This window comes from Delphinapterus leucas, chromosome 4 (genome assembly GCF_059928025.1).
Source record: "Delphinapterus leucas isolate spDelLeu-1000000601 "Yukka" chromosome 4, BTC_Dleu_Yukka2, whole genome shotgun sequence".
In the NCBI taxonomy this organism is placed as follows: domain Eukaryota; kingdom Metazoa; phylum Chordata; class Mammalia; order Artiodactyla; family Monodontidae; genus Delphinapterus; species Delphinapterus leucas.
In genome coordinates, this window is record NC_143132.1 from 1617481 (window position 1) to 1632990 (window position 15510).

The 15510-nt window shown below is 52.5% G+C and overlaps 1 protein-coding gene across 1 annotated transcript in view; it reads left to right on the forward strand.

The window, feature by feature from the left end:
- The first annotated feature begins 4938 nt into the window (after nt 1-4938).
- Nucleotides 4939-15510, forward strand: part of ITGB2 (integrin subunit beta 2) — a 34591-nt gene continuing 24019 nt past the window's right edge. Inside the window, exons 1-2 of the mRNA XM_022597030.2 lie at nt 4939-5034; nt 12320-12483. The gene's annotated coding sequence lies outside the window, so the exon portion shown is untranslated. The remainder of the gene's footprint in view (nt 5035-12319; nt 12484-15510) is intronic.

Sequence of the window (15510 nt, forward strand, 5' to 3'; positions counted from 1 at the left end):
TGAGCAGCCCCCAAACAGGAGGAATTTCTGGGAATCGGGCACGCGTGCCTCCCGCTTGGCTCTGGGACAGCGCGGCCCGGGCCCAACCCGTGCGCCTCTGCGCGCGGCGACCACGGGGTTAGCGGGTCCCGCCCGTCTGCGCCCAGCAATGCGACAGGAAGGTCTGGTGCAAACTATTTGGGGTTGTGCAGTTGCCGTACTGGGAAACTCTTGGGGTAAAATAATGCGTCCTCAGTGTGGTCGCGGGGGAGGGGGGGTGATCGGGAGGAAGTGGTGAGGGAGGGGCGAGAGGATGAGGCTGGGCAGGAGGTTACCCGGGTCGCGATTTCCACTTGACTCCGCGGGCTAAGAGACGCGGTGGCCCTGGCCCGTGGCACTCCGGGGAGCCCCGCAGCCTGGCGCCCTCCTTCCAGCTCTGTTCCTTTTCCTCCTTTTAGCCCTCCCCCATCTAGAGAGAGAGCCAGCTGATGGGGGTGGGTCCGTAGGTTTTTGGTTTGTGGTCTCATTAACTTGATTTACAGTAACACCCTTTTCTGATTACAAAATTAATACGTGGCTATCACAGACAATTTGGAAAATATAGAAATCTAGTTCTGAAGTTAAAATCCCTTCAATCCTGTTGCCCAGAGATGTCCCCGCAGTGCACAGTGTCCACACCCCTCGAGCCTCTCTTTCCCTCCCTGGGTGGTGCAGCCTTTGTAACTAGGAAGTTTGATCGTTGCTAAAATGCGGAAAGGATTAGGTCTCCCTGACACCCACGCAGCACACAGTCCAGGGTCAGCCAGCTTGCAGCTCAGCTCTGACAGCTCGGCCCCACCTCCTACCCATGTGACCTTCAGTGGGTTGCTCCCTGCTGGACGGTGCCACGCCCAGATTAGGGCAATGTTCCTCCCCAGCTCCACCTCGGCTTCACCCCAAGCTTAGCCAGCCTCTGGGTGCCCTGCTCTCCACTCCTGACCCCCTGCCCTGCCCCCGCTTCGGCAGCCTTGCTGGGCTGGCCTGGCACTTGGCCCTGACCCCTGCCCCACCTCCGTGTTCCCAGGTTCTGCTGAGAGCTTCCTGTACTTCATCTCAGCATCCTGAGAGGCAGACCCCCACCCTCACTTTACAGGTAGAAGAAGGCGCCTTCCAGGAACCGGCCTAAGGCCTTGCAGCCACCTGCCCGGCTTGTGCTTGGCCTGTACGCCAGCTCTCCCGAGCTCAGCCACTGCCCACCTGCCCTCCTCCTTTGTGTGCCAGCAGCAAGGCTGACCCATGGGGCCCCGTGCCGGAGACGAGCTGCTAGTTCTTGGAGAAAGACAACATGACCTAAGTGGGAGAAGGAAGACAGAAGACCATCCCCCCCACCACAGGGGCTTCCCCGGTGAAGGAGGGCGAGACCTTTCTGGAGAGGCCCCTCCGGGCCGAGAGGCTGCCTCTGGGCTGGGACCCAGAACCAGACAGGAGGGAGGAAGAAGGGGGAGGAGAGCAGGTGTGCAGAGGGGGGGCCCCTGGCCCCAGCCGGGATGCCTGCAAGAGTGCCGGGGGCCCAGGTGGGTCAGGCACTGCAACGCCCGCCCTCGGGGGTTCAGTGGGGACTGGGGAGCCAGTGAGGTGCTTCAGCGGTCGAGGAGTCTTGAAATGACAGGAAAGGCCGAGAGAGAAAGTTTCCAAGACAGAAATGACCTTTGGGATCTGCTTCAGCGCTGGGTGGTCTTGGGCTCTGTTCCAGCCTCTGACGTCCTCCTCTCCTTCCTCCCCAGTGCCTAGTGCCTTCCCGTGCAGGCCAGTGTGGCGTGGGACGCAGGGTCCCATCTGGGCTTGTCCCCCCACTGATGACCTGCCACCAGAGTGTGTTAAACAGACACCGGGGCCCACCCTGAGCTCCGGTCCAGCGGGCTGGACGTGGACCAGTGGATCTGCGCTCCCTCCTCCCGCCCCCATCGCCACTGCCCTCACTCCTAGAGAGCCCCAACCCACAGGCTGGCCCTCCATCTGCGTTTAAATGCGATTGCTTATCGAAGGCAGGATGGGCTGCGGCTGCCACAGCACAGGCCACTCAGCAGCCAAGCTGAAGACAGGTGCCATCTGCTCTTCTCAGGAAAGCTTGCCTCTCCCCGTCCCCAGCAGAGCCATCGCACTTCCTCTGTGCCAGGCGCTGCTCTGTGTCCGTGTGGCTCATAACCCCACACCTGGTGACAGAGCGCCGTGGTCGTCATTCTCATTGGTGGACGAGGGGACTGGCTGCAAGTCTGAGGCCACACACCCAGGCCTTTGCCCTTCACCTCTGCATGACTGATGTGCCACCTTGCGTGTAAAGTGCCACCCTGGGGCCAGAGGAAGGGACAGCTCCTTACCAGTTAGGGACACAGCAGGGATGAGGGGTCCAGGGGCCAACAGCGTTTAGGTGGGACCTTTCAGGGTGGGAAATGTGTGGGTGGGCAAGAAGGGCTTCAGGGCCAAGCGTGCGGGTAGGACAACACAGGCAAACTCAGGGATGAGGCAGGTAATTAGGTTTCGCTAAAGCTTGCGGTCCCCGGTGCGGGAGGATCACAAAAGCACGTGGGCTTTTGTGGACCTCCCCAGGGATCCTGTCAGGGGGGCGGGTGAGAAGGAGTTTCTCAGACATTCCTCTGAAATCTCACCCTGCCTAAAACCCGCCATCTCCTGGGGTGGGCGGGGCCCTTGCTCCCACCCCCCACCCCCCAGGAAGGGCTCAGATGCCATGCTTTCCTCTGCATCCTTCTTACTTCATGCTCTCAACTTGCGGAAGCCAGGCTGGAATTGGCACCGCATTGCTGGGAGGGAACGGGGAGAGAATCCAATTCCTATTACGTGGAAAGAGACCAATGCAGAAAAGATAGATTGTTCCCCCAGGTTGAAAAGTTAGAAGGTAGAAGCAGAAAACTTAAAGGGAAGAATTTCTCTGTAAATCCAGATATAGACCCTCCCCTACAAAAAAAAAAAGTCTGTCATTTTATCAAAAGCTCCATGAGCGCTGGGACCACATCTCATTTTTCTTTGTATGATTTACATCTTTGCACATATTGGGCACCTGCTGTGTGCCAGGCCCATTGCAGGATCCTTTCACGTGTCCTCATTTATCCTCCCAACTGGGCAGGGGAGCAGATTGTGGGAAACTAAGGCCCAGAGGAAAAACAAGACCAAGGGTCCTGAGTTGCCACCATTACTAGTGGGCCCAGCTGTTAGACCCCAAGTGCAAGTGCTGTCTCTAGCCTCAGACTCCACTCCCCCAGCCAGGCCCCTGGGGCATGAGGAGCTTAGACAGAGCCTCTGGGAACTGGGCCACTCAATCCGGGGTTGGAAGGTGCCAACTTGCTTTGACAAAGGCAGCCTAGACTTCCTGTGGATGTGCGTCCTCAAGTGGCATTGGTGCAAAACACAAATTGAACAGGAAATAGCAATATGACAAGTACCAGGAAGGAGAGGAATGACCCTGGGGACTGGGTTAGGATTAGATGTCCACCACCCACCCCCGTGCCCCCAACCCCCCCACCCCACCCCACCACGGGTGCCCCACAGATCAGCCTGGGCTTTGTGGTGAAGGGAGGGGTCTGGAAAGGCGTTTCTTCCTGTTCCAGTAGAGGGAGGTGTTAGCTCCTCACACCCCCGCCCCGGCCGTCACCTCTCCGTAGAGCTGTTATCACAGTTTTATTTTTAGCCTGGGCTCAGTGCTTTCCTTATTCTCACTGTGTAAACGTGTTCTGCTGAGCCAAGTGGACACTGTAATTACCGTTTCTTCTTGGTACAACTTTCTGGTTTTCCTCCAGAGTTGGTCATCGCTTAACATTTTTGCTGGCTCTGACTCCTTTAAACTAAGAGCCCAGTCTTCCTCCCTCTGACAGGGGCTCTGCTCAGTGTGACCGTCCACACTGTCAAGCGTATCAGTCCATCTCTGTGCTCTGATGAGAGTCGGGCAACCCCTGCCCAGGCCGCGGCCCCCACCCCGGCCTCCCTGGTGTGCTCAGACACCTTCCTTCCAGGTATGTCAGGGAAATAGGAATGCCACCTCTTCAGCTCCCTCCCACAAACAGCGAAAGCCCCCAGGAGGAGGGCTAAGGAGTAAAGGCCCTCTGCTTGACAGTGAGAAGTGAGGCTGGGTGTGCTGTGGCCAGTGTTCAGGACAGCAGGTAGCTAGAAACCGCCCCCAGCCTCTCAAATCTCTTCTCTCCTTTCCGTGCTCACTTGGCTACCCTCCTGCACGTATGTGGCCTGGATTAGAGCAAGGCCCTCCACTGCCCTGGCTGGGTGGCTTTCTGCCTGTTGGTGTAGGTTTGTGGGGGGCCAGATGAGCAAGAGCTACTTGAGCCCTTGCCACTGGCGAGCACTACTTCCTGCTCTGGTCCCCCAGCCCCCTGGCATGTGCTTGCCACCCCCTCTGCAGCTGCCTCTGCCAGCACCTCCCCCTTCCCCGGTCTCCCCACCCCAACCCCCACCCCCCACCCCTTCTCCCATCCCTGCCTCCCCACCCCGCTGCCATCTCCACCCCTACCCCACCCCCACCCCGTCTCCCATCCCTGCCTCCCCACACCGCCGCCACCACCCCCCCACCTCCCACCCCCGCCGCCACCACCCCCCCACCTCCCACCCCCGCCTCCCCACAAAAGAGCAACAGCTGAATCAACATTGCAGGAGGAAGCTACTGGCAGGAAGAAATTAAAAAGAGAATTTCTCTTTTTAAGATGGGGGAAGGGTCTGGAGAAGACAAGGGCTGGGTTGGAGGGGGAATTTGCAGGTCAGGTGGGAGGGCGGTTGGCAGAGGGAGGTGAGATGGTGGAGGCGTGCCAGCCAGGAGCTGGGGGCTGGGAAGGAGCTGCTGGCAGCCTTGCTGCTCCCGTGAACGCCCGCACGTCACGTGGGGCGAGTTCTCAAAGGACTGCGTTCTGCCTTTTGGGTGCTGGGTGCTGGGTTGGTCTTTCTCCGGCTCTCGTGCCTCATCTGTCCCACAGACACAGCATCGTGGGCCTCATGTCTGACTGCAGCCTCCTCCCAGTGTCGGCAACAAAACTGCACCGACCCGGGAACCTCTATATGGTGAGCTTGGAACCCCTTCGCATGTTCTCCATCATTAAATATTTCTTAATCTTCACACTGTTGCAAAGGAGCCCCCTTCTTGTGCTCTCGGGGCTGTGTGTTGTGGGGACATGGCTGGGCGGGAAGGGGGCTGGGGGTGCCCAGGTCAATGTACACGATGACAAGGGGATGGCATCTCTTCCTCTTTTCTACACTCACCTGGCTGCCTCCTGCCCACCCCAGCCCCCAGGCCTGGCACACTTGGGTATCCCTCCTCATCCTGCTTTATATCACCATGACATGCTTGCCTCCTGAGCCAGGCCATGATGTTCCGGAGGGCATGGCCGTGCACCCTCTGGGCGTACAGCTCAGTGTCCCGCCCAGGCCCTGGAGTCCTCAATGAACACCTGGTGAAATAAAGTCAATTTTCTGGAAGGTGGAGGTGAAAGTGATTGGAGGTGGAATTTCTCGGCTGACTTAGGGGAGAAGATTATTCCCAGAATGCTGCTCCAAAAGCTCACTCATCCCTGGCTTGTTTTCTTCGAGATGCAAAGCCCTGTCCCTCTCGGTCACTCGCCACAAAGGCCTGTGATGTCCTCTGTTTCACGTTTTCATTCCCAGAAGTCCGTGTCTGCCTTCTTGCCGCCGGCATTTCAACTACTTTGTGAATTCCCAAGAATGGATGCGCCAGGGTTTGCCGAGGCCATTTCCCTGGTACTAGTTGAGATTTAATGACATTTCATACAAATACTGCCCCATAAAGACACAGACACTTCAGAAGCCCTGGTGGGTATCGTTCCTGGTGGGTGCTGCTGAGCCGAATGGGGTGCACACTGTACACCTAAATGCAGGATGCCACCCCCCATTTCCCCCCACTCTTTAATTCGCCTTGTAGATCTTGTCCCCAGATGGCTGGGAGAAGGATTCTCACGGCAGTTCTGATGCTAATCTCCCCATAGGCTGGAGTCTCTGTCTTGCTGGTCTTCTGAGCACAATGCCTGAGAATCATTCATGTTGTTGGGTCTCTAATGTTTGCATTTAATGCTATAAATTTCCCTCTACACCTTGCTTTAGCTACATCCTACAAATACGGTATGTTGTGTTTCATTTCATTCCGTCCAAAATCTTTTCTAATTTCCCTTGAGGCTCTGTTTGATCCATGGATCATTTAGAAGTACGTTGTTTCTTAGGAGATTTCTTCTTTCTGTTGCTTATTTTCTGGTTTAATTCCATTTAATAATTCCATTATGGCTATGGAACGTATCGTGCATGATTTCAATTCTCTTAAACGTGTCCGGGTTTATGTTATGGCCCAGGACTCAGTCTTCCTTGGTGACCATGTTGTGGGCACCTCCCGCTGCTGCTGGGTGGAATGTCTTTCGGGTCCAGTTGGTCGGGTGCTTTTTAGGTCTTCTGTGTACTTGCTGATCTTGTGTCTAATTTTTAAAAAATTGATGACTGGGAAAGGAGTGTTGAAGGCTCCAGCTGTCATTGTCTGTTTCTCCTATTAGTTCTTTCAGATTTTGCTTCATGTATTTCTATGTTCTGTCCTTAGACGTATGCACATTTACAATTGTTGTATCATCTTGTTGAATAGACCCTTTCATCATTAAGTCAAGCCCCACCATACACCTGGTAATTTGCATTGTTGTGAAGTCTACTTTGCTTGATATTAACACAGTCATTCTATTTTTCTTTTTATTAGTGCTTGTATGGTGTATCTTTCCCATGCGTCTTCTTTTTACCTATACCTATATTATCATATTTAAAGCGTGTTTCGTATAGGCAGCATATAGTTGGGTCATATTTTTAGAAATTCCACCTGCTAGTATCTGTCCTACAGTTGGTGTATTTAGGTCATTTACACAATGTAATTATTGAAATTGTTGGATTTAGGTCTGTTGTTCAAATTTTTGTTTTGTTTGCTCCCTTTGGTTTTCACTTTTCTATTTCCATTTTCTGCTTTCTTTTGGATTGTATCAGTGTTTTTAGTATTACATTTTAATTTATCAGTTGGTTTTTAAACTATATCTTTTTTTTTTTTTTTTTTTGTGGTACGCGGGCCTCTCACTGTTGTGGCCTCTCCCGTTGCGGAGCACAGGCTCCGGACGCGCAGGCTCAGCAGCCATGGCTCACGGGCCCAGCTGCTCCGTGGCATGTGGGATATTCCTGGACCGGGGCACGAACCCGCGTCCCCTGCATCGGCAGATGGACTCTCAACCACTACGCCACCAGGGAAGCCCTAAACTATATCTTTTAATATAGGTTTCTCAATGGTTCCTGGAGGAATTGCAATATATATACTAAACACCTCATTGTCTACTTAAAATGAACATTTTACCATTTCAAGTGAAATGAAGTGGAACTTTAAAACTGTGTATGTCCCTTCACTGTTCTCCTTTTATGTTGGAGCTGCCACGTATTTTACATCTACATTCATTGAAAACCCCACCAGACAATGTTGTCATTTTTACCATCAACATATTGCAAAGACCTTAAGAGGGAAAATAGCGTAGTTACCCACTAGTTTCCTTTTCTGTTGTTTCTTCTTCATTTCTAAGTTTCCCAGTTTTCCTCTGGTATCATTTCCCTCCTGAAATCTTAAGATATCTTTTAGAGTTGTCTGCTGGGGACTAATTTTCTTACTGTCCCTTCATCTGCGAGTGCTTTTTTTTTCTTTTGACCACACTGCAAGGCCTGCGGGATCTTAGTTCCCCAACCAGGGGTTGAACCCTCACCTGCTGCAGTGGAAGCTCAGTCTTACCCACTGGACTGTAAGGGAAGTCCCGAGAATGTTTTCATTTCCCCTTCGTTGGTGGAAATCATTTTGTGGGAACAGAATTGAGAGCTGGCATATCTTTCCTTTGAGCACTTTATACAGGTTGTTCCACTGTCTTCTGACCTCCTGGATTCTGATGGGAAATGTGATGTTTTTCAAATGGTTCTTCCTCTATATGTGACGTGTCATTTTTCTCTGGAGGCTTTCAGGACATGTTTCTTTATCTTTGGTTTTCAGCAGTCTAAGTGTGGTGTGTATAGGCTTGATTCTCTTCAAGTTTATCCTATTTGAGATTCACTGAGATTCTTTAATCTGTAAATTTATATTTTTCATCAAATTTGGGAAGTTTTCAGCCATTATTCTTTCAGATACTTTTTCTGGGTCAACCCGTTATGCCTTTCATCCTGGGGCTCCAACGGCAACAAATGTTACATCTCTTGATGTTATTCCATGGGTCCCCAGGCTCTGTTCATTTTATGTCAATCTTTTTTTTCTCTTTGTCTTTAATATTGGATAATTTCTATTGGTCCTCAAGTTCACTCACTCTTCTGTCTTCACCACTCTCCTATTAAACCCACTCAGTGAATTTTTTATTTCTGTAATCATATTTTTAATTTTAATACCCATTTGGTTCTTTTCTATAGCTTTTATATCTCTGCTGAAAATTTTTACCTTTGCATTTGTTTCAAGGGTGTTTTCCTTACTTGGTGGAGCACATTTTAAGTAATTGACTTAGATGCTTTATGTGACAATGTCAACATTTGGACCATCTGAGAGTTGGCATCTATTCATTGTTTTTTTCTCTTACAAATGCTTGAGATTTTCTTTGTTGTTGTTGCTGTTTGAGTAACTTTTCAATTGTGTCTTGGACACTTTAGATATTATTTAATGAGACTGTGGATCCTATCAAAATCTTCTCCAATGTTCTCCAACATTTCTCTGTCTCTCTCTCTCTTTTTTTTTTTTCTGGCCATCAGCCTGGTTGGGTCAGACCACAAGTTCAGACCTGCCTCCTGTGGGCTGTGGTTCCAATGTGAGTTTAGTTTTCAAAGTCTCTGCTGTGCTACTTGGATCCATCTTGCACTTGCATCCCCCTGGTCCAGTTTTCAGCCTTGGCAGTGGTCTACACCACGACTCAATTCTCAAAGCCTTTGACATGGTATTTGGGTCATTTCCACATATGTCCAGCTCAGGGGTGAGTCTGGAACTTCATATAAAGCTTTATAGGGGACTTTCCTGGTGGCGCAGTGGTTAAGAATCCACCTTCCAATGCAGGGGATGCAGGTTCGATCCCTGGTCAGGGAACTAGATACCATATGCATGCCCCAACTAACGTTTTGCATGCCACAACTAGCGAGCCCGAGAGCCGCAACTAAGGAGCGGGCCTGCCACAACTAAGACCTGGCGCAACCAAAATAAATAAATAAAATTTTTAAAAATAGGCTGTATAGGGTCTCTGTCTTAATCTCCTTCTTATTAATTTCTCTGATGCTCTCTGGCTTCCCGAGTCTTCCTTTCTGGGTCCTCTGGCCATAAAGCAGGAATTTTAGCCTCCTGCACTGTCACATGCTTCCTGTGCCTAGATCCACCTCTGGGTCAAAGTGACGATTACAATAGCTTCTGCCGCTATAGCTGCTGCTACCACCATCTTGGGAGTGCGGCTTTGGGACAGAAATTTGTCTCTGGGGCAAGACCAGGCAAAAGAAAATGAAACAGGGTATTTCTCTCAACTCTCTCTTTCAGGGCATTGCTCCTCTCAGGCCACTGACCAAAAAGGAGGGGTTCTCTTGGCTGTGCTCACTGTGCTGTCCTGGGGTGCAGGCTACCTTGAATCTAATGCACAGGATGTAGGGGGACAAGACATTTGCTACCATATCAGCCTTTCATCAGGTTCTGATTTCTCACCCCAGTCTGTCTAGAAAGTTGCTTTATTTTTTTCTGTGTGATATTTCTGGCTCTGGTCAGTGTAAAGGTGGAGTGCAGTGTGCTTACTGTGTCTTAGCTGGGACTGGAAGATGTTGGTGCCTCTTTTTCTTATTCTTAATTTCAATTCATTTTTTACAGCTTCATTAAGAGAATTTGAATGCCAATGTCCACTCATATTAATGATACAATTTAATGACAATGATTTTTAGCTGAATTTACAGATTTGTGCAATCATCACCACAATCTATTTTTAGAGCATTTCTGTTACCCCCAAAAGATCCTCATGCTCATTTGCAGTCACTCCCCGTTAGTTCCTTCTTTTTTTTTTTTGAATTTTCTTTTTTATACAGCAGGTTCTTATTAGTTACCCATTTTATACATATTAGTGTATATATGTCAATCCCAGTCTCCCAACCCATTAGTTCCTTTTCAAAAAAGAAAATAGATTATCTCAAGACTGCAGAAAAGGGTGGAGATCAGCATCCCTACACCCTTGTACCCACCATCCAACTTCATCAAATCTTAATATTTTGCTTTACTTTGCCAAGAATTTTTTCTTCTTTCTTCCTCATAAAACTACCCACCACACCCCTAATTATTTGGAAGCAAATCTGAAACATCCTGTCATGTCCTGTGCAAATATCTTAACATGAGACTCTAAAAGGTGACGATTCTGTAACATAATCACAAAACCTTTAACACGTCCAAAAGTTTAACAGTAATTTGTTAATGTCCTGTGGTCTGTGCACTGTGACTGGTTGCTATTCTCTCCCATCTCTTATCTCGGGTTCCCACACCTCCTCTCCTCTCTTGCAACCTGCTCTTCATCTTGGGGGCTTCTCTCCAGCCTGGATTTTGCTCACTGCATCCCTGCCAGACCATTAACCCAGCCCTCAGTCCCCATTGCTCCTATGTACTGGGAGGTGAAGTGTTGACGTGATTCGGGTTCAAGAGTAAAAGTTGTGATTTTTATGTTATTTACTTTATGATTAACTTACTTTCTATTGCTGTTTTCTCCAAGGCCTAGGACAGCAAGCAACTAGTGTCTGTGAGTGGAGTGTGTCCTTCTGGTGTCACAGCCAGCGACAGTCACCAGGGGGCGTGATTCGGGGACATTCTCAATCTCTCCTTCCTTTTTTGTTGTATTTTCTGGAATAGTTCCATAAAGAGGAAGTTCCCTTGATAGAGAACATATCATTAGAGTTTGCTCTATTTTTAAAACTCATCGAGACTATATTTGAGGAAGGTGACCCCTTCGCAGGTGCTGTGACCCTGGAACTCTGGATTCTCCGGAACTTCTGAAATCCTTCCTGATACCTTATTGTGTGTTCTTAGTTCACAATCTTTCTTGTTTGTTCTGTTTCCCTTGCCTTAAAAAAAGGATTTGTCATATTTTCTTCTTTTTCAGATGTATACTTCCTAGTTCTATTCTTTAGGAGAGTTCTAATCGTTGTCACATATAAAATTAAATATTTCCTAGCAAAGTGTCCATTGATGAGTATCAGAAGCTGTGGCGTGCCCCCCCTGCTCATCTGTTCTGCTCCTCTAGGGGTTTTGTTTCCAATTGTTAATATTTTTACCTCTATTTTAAAATCAACAATTACTTAGGCTTAACAATTTTTCCTTATTTCTTTGGTCACCTTTCCCTCAGGGACCCTTGGATTCCTCTTGGATTCCTTCATCCGTCTGTCTTTATTTTGGGAGTGCCTCTTCCAAATAGATTTTAGGGTAGTTATGTGTCTGAACCCTGGTTCATCTGAAGGCTCTGCTTTCTGCTTCTTTGTGGATGTAACCAGTGTCTCCTCTTCTGCTTCCCTTCCTCCCCACCCTAACCCTCCCCTTCCCTCGTTCTCTCTCTCTATGTCTGTCTCTGTCTCTCTCTGAATCTGTCCTGTTTTCTTTCTATCGTTAATGTTCTGTGATAGCATCACTATTTAACCAGTTTCGGGACCTTTGTTCTTCCTCCCAAGCCACGCGGCAGCCTCTTCATCTGGGTCCGGTCCTCTCTCTCGGACCTCCTCTTCTGTTGTCCGGGTCTCTCCCCTCTCTCTTTACTGTTCTCTCCTGGAATTGCTGCGGGCAGGGCCGGGCAGATGGACTTGCCTCTTCCCTGCCCCATCGTCCTCCCGAGCCGACGCCCTCATCCTGCTCTCCAGCTGATTTGCTCTCCAGCTTCTTATTCTGCCCTTTGGTCCGTGTGATGCTTTTTAATTTCCGTGACCCAAGTTTGCGTCCCCAGTGCCTGTCTGCTTCTTCTTTGGTGGGGGCATGCTCCCCTCCCGTGTGCACAGTCTGCAGGCCGGGTCCCTGCCTGGGGTGAAAATTCCTGGGCACTGCCCTCCAGGGTTTTCTGTCCCCTGCGGGGCACGGCCACCCCCTCGGCCAGTGGGGGCATCGCATGGTGCCGCCAGAGGCCCTGCTCCCACCCCATCCTCCCCGCACGCTGTTCCACTTCCAGCTGTGAGCGTGTGTGATGGGTGGTGTGTTCCCATTGTGTGTTGCTCCTCTGACAGCCCTCTGTCAGGGGCCCTGTAGGCAGACGGGCTGAGGTTGGAAGGGACACATGTGATGCAATCAGCCACACGTAACTACTTCCTCCAGTTCCTAACTTAGAACAGGAAGCATCGCGCCTTCACCAGTGGAGTCTCAGGCGGGCCGGCGTCTTCCCACACCTGCTGCAGCACCGGCCTGGTGAAGAGCAGAGCCCAAGCCCCTGCCAGCCCAGCCAGGACCAGCCCTGCTGAGACCTCCAGAGCGTCTAGCAGGTGAGTGGACAGAGGCCCCTCTGTGTCTGGGCTGGTTTCTCTGAAGGGGAGCAGCTCAGCCCTGAGGCTCTCCCCCGGCCATGGCTGCTGCCCTTCCCAAGGCAGGCAGCTCCAAGGGGCCCAGCCTGCAGAGGCCCTGGTGGCCCTGGTCCGTGTCACACACCCCGGGACCGTCCACTCTAGGCCCCCTGAGCTGAGACCCGGCAAGGGGAAGTGCTGAGCCTACCGTGGGCAGAGCTAGTGGCGGGGTGATGGGAGGGATGTAACCAAGGAGATGGGACTGGCATGCTGGGAGGATGCACTCAGACCCCAGCCTCGGCTCCCCTGGTAAGGGTCCCTCAACAAGCCCCAGGCACTTGCTGAGCCCCTGATGCGGGGGCTGCGAGGCCGGGCGGAGCCAGGAGGAGGCTGGGGGACAGGCAAAACCCCTTTCTGGTGGGTATGGGGCCGGCACGGCCAGGCTGTGCAGGAGGGTCCCCGGGCCTCCCCGGCTGCGCCTTCCACTTCCTGCTTGAGCAGGTCCTATTCTGTCTTCACAGCTCTGTGGTTGCTGGGGTGGTTCTGTCCTCCAGCAGTGTGTGTGTGTGTGTGTCTCTGTGTGTGTGTGTCTGTGTGTGTATGTATGTGTGTGTCTCTATGTGTGTGTCTGTGTATGTGTGTGTGTATGTGTCTGTATGTGTGTCTGTATGTGTGTCTGTGTGTGTATGTGAGTGTATGTGTGTATGTGTGTGTGTATGTATGTGTCTGTATGTGTGTGTCTGTGTGTGTATTATGTATGTGTGTATGTGTGTGTCTGTGTCTGTGTGTCTGTGTCTGTGTGTGTGCCTGTGTGTCTATGTGTGTCTGTGTGTGTCTGTGTGTCTTTGTGTGTGTCTGTGTGTGTGTATGTGTCTGTATGTGTGTGTCTCTGTGTGTGTCTCTGTGTGTGTGTGTGTGCCTCTGTGTGTGTGTGTGTATGTCTGTGTGTGTGTGTCTGTGTGTGTGTGTCTGTGTGTGTGTATGTGTTCTCTGTGTGTCTGTGTGTGTATGTCTGTGTGTGTGTGTCTGTGTGTCTGTGTGTGTGTATGTGTTCTCTGTGTGTCTGTGTGTGTCTGTGTGTCTGTGTGTCTGTGTGTGTCTGTGTGTATGTCTGTGTGTGTGTCTGTGTGTGTATGTGTCTGTGTTCTGTGTGTGTCTGTGTGTATGTCTGTGTGTGTATCTGTGTGTCTGTGTCTGTGTGTGTGTGTGTCTGTGAGTGTGTGTGTGTATGTGTGTGTATGTGTGTCTCTGTGTGTGTATGTGTCTGTGTGTGTGTGTCTGTGTGTGGCTCTGTGTGTGTGTATGTGTGTACGGTACATTGTCTCGGGGGTGGGTCTGCTGCTTCTCTGGGACTCCCGAAGTTTCACCAGCTCTGGCCTAACGATGTGAGCACGCTGGGTGACAGTTAAACTTTAGGGGGTGAGGCATTGGGTGTGTGACCTAAACCTCCCACAACCAGGCCCCTGGAGGCCTGTCCCCTTAGGAGTGGGGGGACTGGGGCCCGAGGACCTGGACAAGCGCCGGGAGAGGGGACTCACGGCTGCCCCAGGGCTTTGTCCCGACGGGAGTGAATGGAGACATTTCTCGAGGGGCTCGGCCCCGCAGCCAGACACCGCTCCACTGGCCTCGGGTTTCTCAGCGGAAATCTGCGTGGATTGGTCTGCCTGCAGCTGTCAGCTTGCACTGTGCTGGAGGGAAGACCCGGGCCGGTCACCGTCACTTCCTGGAGTTTTCACGAGGGAAGACACCCTAGACAGCCGGGGCCCTGAAGAAGCTCAGCAGAGGGGTCACCACTGTCCAGGGGATGGGAGAGGCCTGTCTGCACCCCGGCAAGGTGGGCAGGAGATAGGCCTGCTGCTGGGCCTCCCATCTGCGAAATGGGCCTGTATTTACACTCCAGCTGACTCTATATCAAATTGTAATTCAAAACTCACTTCCCTGGAGGGGGCGAAGGTGTGGGTCTGCGTCCACAGGGTCCCGCGGGTTCAGCCTCAGGCCGAGCTCCGCCGGTTACAGGGCTGTGGAGAGGCGTCCGCCCCACGAATGGGGCAGCACGGAGCCCGCAGTGGCCTCTCCTGACTCAGGCCCCGCCAGCTCTAGGAAGAGTCCTGGGTGGCAGGGTCCGGCGGCCTGCACACCTGTCACCGCGAGCGGCCCACGGTCCCGCCTGAGCCCACGTTGTGGGACAGCTGCCGGCAGCTAATAACTGTGCCCCCAGCTGAGAAGCCCCGTCCGGCGCTCCCCGCCTGCACTAGGCAGTCTCCTGGTGACGCCACGGTGACACCACCAGGCGGGCAGGGCTGGGATGCTAGTGTGGTCACTGTCCGTTTCCCTTTGCACAAACTGGACCTAAAAGGGGGTGTCGGTTCTGTCGTCACTCAGACCTGCCCGAGCGGAGAGCTGATGCCCGATGGGGACGCTGAGGTGAGGCCCCCAGGGAGCACGCGGCTGGCAGGGGAAGGTGCCGAGTCCCATGGGCCCCGGGATGCCGAGACCCACCTGTCCCAGCCGTGCTGCCACGTGTCACCTGCCTGGCCGCTGGGGCCCTGTCCCCCGTCCCCCGTCAGGCTGGTGGAGTCCACATTCAGCTGTAGCAGCGGGCGGGGTCCCCAGGCTGCTCAGAAAGAGCACCTGCCTTCCCCCTCCCGGGCAGGGTAGGCCAGGTAGAGGGGAGTCCTCGGTGGGCCTGGGGGTTTCCAGTCTCTCCCACCACTGACAAGTGGGTGTCTTGGGGACATGGCAGGTGTAGTTGAGTCCCCGAGCTGCCAGCCTGTGACCCGGGCAGGCCTTCCTGCCTGGTCCAAGGCCCCCCCCCACCAAAAGCCGGGGGCGTCCGGGCAGCTCACCCTCCCAGCAGTCGAGCAGCAGGGCTGGGGGTGCCTGGGAGCCAGCGGACCCTGTGGCTTCCGCGTGAGCCCTGGCATGGTCCCTGCTCAGCATGGCACCCCACGCAGCCCAGGTCTGAAACCGTGTCACGCAGGCCCAGGGGTGGGGTGCCACCACCGCAGG